The sequence below is a fragment of the Curcuma longa genome, unplaced genomic scaffold, assembly GCF_044706935.1.
Source record: "Curcuma longa cultivar G26 ecotype Majalengka, Jawa Barat unplaced genomic scaffold, ITB_CL_G26_1.1 contig_20815, whole genome shotgun sequence".
In the NCBI taxonomy this organism is placed as follows: domain Eukaryota; kingdom Viridiplantae; phylum Streptophyta; class Magnoliopsida; order Zingiberales; family Zingiberaceae; genus Curcuma; species Curcuma longa.
In genome coordinates this window covers 2,072-5,955 of record NW_027431494.1, presented here as the reverse complement: position 1 = coordinate 5,955, position 3,884 = coordinate 2,072, and the positions used below count along the sequence as shown (strand labels likewise).

Below are 3,884 nucleotides of genomic sequence, written 5' to 3'. Positions count from 1 at the left end.
AGTCCCCATCACCGTGATGGAAGGGTAATAACCACCTATATCACTATAGGCCAACTACCGGCAAGATACACCCACATCTTTGGGATTTACAATCAAGCTCATGGGTAATGATGACATGATCAAGTCAGAATAATCATCCTCTACTATGTTAATTAACACCGTGTTAATTAACATGTGTAGGTACTAATGAAAAGTCCTACTGATCACAGGTATCAACATGATGATAACATAACTGAAATAGAGACAGTAATCATAAACATGGATAACAATGATCTCAAACATCAGAGGTATAAACAGAACTGATAATAAGGTCAAAGAAATACGATCAAGCATGTGATAAACATGAGTATCGAAAGCATCTAATCTATAACAAGTATAAGAGCATGATAAGTAACCAAATCACTAGAAATAAAAGAAAGCATGCACTGTAAATAGAAAGAGACTGTATTGACTAAATACAGTAGACTATCCACCTGATAACCGTAGATCGAATAAGAACTTCCAGAAAAATATACTCCCGTATAATATCGAAGTCCCAAAATCAATCAAGGACCTGCAAACACAGTATCACATCCTAAATACCAGAATGTAGCAAATAAACCCTAAGTTATATTTTAAGGGTTAATTTAACTAAATCTCGTTAACCTAACTCGGGTTAAATTAATCAAACCTTTAGGTTGATATTAACAAGGTTTAACTAATAAATCAATTAGTTGTATTAATCGAATCGATCAATACAACTAACCTCATGTTTAATCAAACCTATGCTAATCAATCAACCTTAGGTTAGACTAATCCAATCTTTAGGTTAATACTAACAGGGATTAATTAATTAATTAATTAATGTCATTAATCAATTAATATAATCAACTCCCTATTTGATCAACCCTAGGCTAACCCATATTAGATTAATAGGCATTAACCTAAATTAAATTCAGATCTTACCTTAACCAACTTATCCTCAAAGAACCGAATCAATTAAGGTATTGTCTTATCACGGTTCTTAACATAAATGAAATAGGATCAATTCATTAGTTTTAATCATAAATCAAAACCTAACCAAACAGATCCTATTCATACTACAATTTAACATCTAATCTGATTGAACACAACCAGTGAACTCACCTCGGATCCAAAGCCCTAACTTAGCCACCGGTTTCACTCCCTTCTCCTTCTTCTTCACTTACAGCCGTAACCCAAAGGAAATCCACCGAGCAAATCACAATCCAGTATCTTGCAAGGACTCGTCACACCAAGACCAGATCTGGAAATCCGAAACAACCTAGCTATGAATTCAATTTCAACTCAAGAATCCGAATTCAAGACCTCAAGGAAACCATAAGAACAAACAAGATCTACGAATCAATTCCTTACCAATTGGTTCCTCCTTCTCCACAGCTTCGGTTGTTTTCAATAAGATCCGAATGATTGGATCTCAAATCAAGCTACGATTCAATCCAATCAAGAATTAAAAGCTTAATCTCATGATGAACCCTAGAATCCAAACCATTGCACTTACCTTAGAGATTCGGTTTCTCCTTCTTCTTCTTCACTAGCAGTCGGATCAGGGGATCAACTCAAATTCCAAATCAAGCTATGATCTCCAATCACAGATATGAAATTAATTCGAAATCACAACAAAACTTCGAGAAAGAGAACTTAGGAATCCAAGCATCCGGCCGAATCTTACCTTTTCCAACTTCTTCCGCCCGATCAGAGTCACCTTCGTCGCTTCACGCCAATCGCCGATTGCAGCCCGAACGCACCACCTCCGGCCACGGATCAAGCTCAAAGCGGAGCGGAAATCCCTTGACCCCCCCCCCCCCCCCCCCCCCCCCCCCCCCCCCCCCCCCCCCCCCCCCCCCCCCCCCCCCCCCGTGGCTCCTCTCATCCACCACCACCCACCCATCCACCCACCCACCCACCCACCACCCACCCACCACCCACCACCACCCCACCACCCACCACCACCACCACCATCGCTGGCTCCGGCGGATCGCTTGTAGTCGCGTGATCGGAACGAAGAAGGAGAGGAACAGAGGCGTCTCGCGGTGGAAGCAGAGGAGAGGAATCGTGGAATCGGGAAGGAGTCATGAGGCTTAAAGGTTTCTTACCGGATCTTCCCTTAACGGGTTCGGACCCTATAACCATTAACCCATTTAACCTATAAACTATAATTGGGCTCTAATTGGGCTTTATTTGGGCAAGCCTAATAACCCAATTCATTTAACCCAATTAACCCTAAATTAAACTATAGGGTTAATCTAATCTATCTTAAGTTTAGTAAAATTCCATTTAACCCCTTTAATAGGTTTATTTACAAATAAACCCCTACTACTAGAGATATTTACAAATAAATCCCTAAAAGTTCGGGTATTTTACAATTCTTGCCATGGGGGCCATGTGAGGTTTTCTCTCTTATTCGGACTAGATCCTTACATTCTGTTTGGATGGGGTGATAAAAAATTCATTAATGAAAGAGGAAGGGAAGGAAAGAAAAGAAAGGAAAAGGGAGGACAAATAAAGTTTTATGTTCCCCTTTGTTTAAAAGGGAAGGAAGGTTCATTAACGTAACATGTGTCATATTGTTTGAAAGAAAAGGAAAGAGAATGAAAGTTAAATATATAAAGTTACAAAAATACACTCCCTTTTAAAAATAAATCTATATGTGAAAAAAATATGTATAGCTCATTAAACCTATGGATGTAAATTTTTTCTAAAAAATTATGTCAATATTGCATATAGAAGCTAGGATATGGAACGTCCTAAAAAAAGGCAATGCATGCTTTTTGGATAAATCTTTATCTTCAGAGGAGAAGAATAAAAAGAAGATTAGGTTTACATGTTCTTGCTCTCTTGAGTCCTATCCTCGGAGAAATATATGGCGAGGGTTGGTGCCAACATTGTGGAGTGTGAGCGGTTGGGACATTGGATGGTAATGACACGCGTTGTATGAGGAGCAACGACATAAAAATGAAATACCTAAACAGATGAGTTAATTTGAGAATTAATATTTTAAGATAAGGATAAAATTGGAACAAAATATTTTTCAGTTCTCCTTCCCCTTCCTTACACCTTAAATCGGAGTGTAAGAAATTATATTGATTCATGAGCATGCAAGGGTGAAACTTACCCTTCTTTTCCCTTCCCTTCCTTAACTCACTCCATCCCAAACAAGGGTCAAAATTTTCTTTCCCCTTATTTACCCTTCCCTTTCTTTCTCTCACCTCCTCCCAAACAAAGCGTTAGGATCATTCGATGCCTATTTTGGAGCTCTACAGTACTAACCTTGGAGCATGGTACTTAAAAGGTCGAATTGGAGTATTCAAGTCGAGGTGTCTTGAGTTGAGGCATTCGTGTACTCAAGTTAGAGTATTTTAAGTTGAGGTTGTAGGATTAAAATATGCGATAAAGGGGGGTGAATATTTCGCCTTGAAAACTTTCTTTCTTTTATGAAAACAAACACAGAGACACTATTGTAGCGGAAAAATGAAATTAAAATCAAGCAAAAACACAATTTCTTTTTATGTGGTTCACAATCTAGCAACTGCTACTTCAAGGCCCACGATCCTTTGGACCGTATACGAATGGGCAATCCACTAAAAACCTTCTCTCTGAAAACTTTCAGAGAAGAAGAAAATGCATACAAGGAATAAGAGAGATAGTAACAAACTACTTTTCCCTTTTAAAATAAATGCAAGTACCAAAAGAAATAGTATACCGACAACTTTTAAATCAGAGTTTCGTCATGGTTATCTGATAGCCTCTTAGTGTCACAGTAGTGGTATTTGCATGGATTGGAACAGCAGAGAAGAGATGAGTCGATGAAAGGAATGGATGTAGAGTCTCGGATCCCATACTTCTTTTATAGGACTTATTCAATC

At 38.5% G+C, this 3,884-nt stretch overlaps 1 long non-coding RNA gene across 1 annotated transcript; it reads right to left on the bottom strand.

The window, feature by feature from the left end:
* Nucleotides 1–1,129: 1,129 nt before the first annotated feature.
* LOC141817528 (uncharacterized) lies at nt 1,130–1,796 on the bottom strand. The gene is made up of 4 exons (XR_012600838.1): nt 1,691–1,796; nt 1,520–1,594; nt 1,375–1,445; nt 1,130–1,264 (listed from the first exon to the last, which is right to left on the bottom strand). It is a non-coding gene; the product is annotated as an uncharacterized LOC141817528 (long non-coding RNA).
* Nucleotides 1,797–3,884: the final 2,088 nt, after the last annotated feature.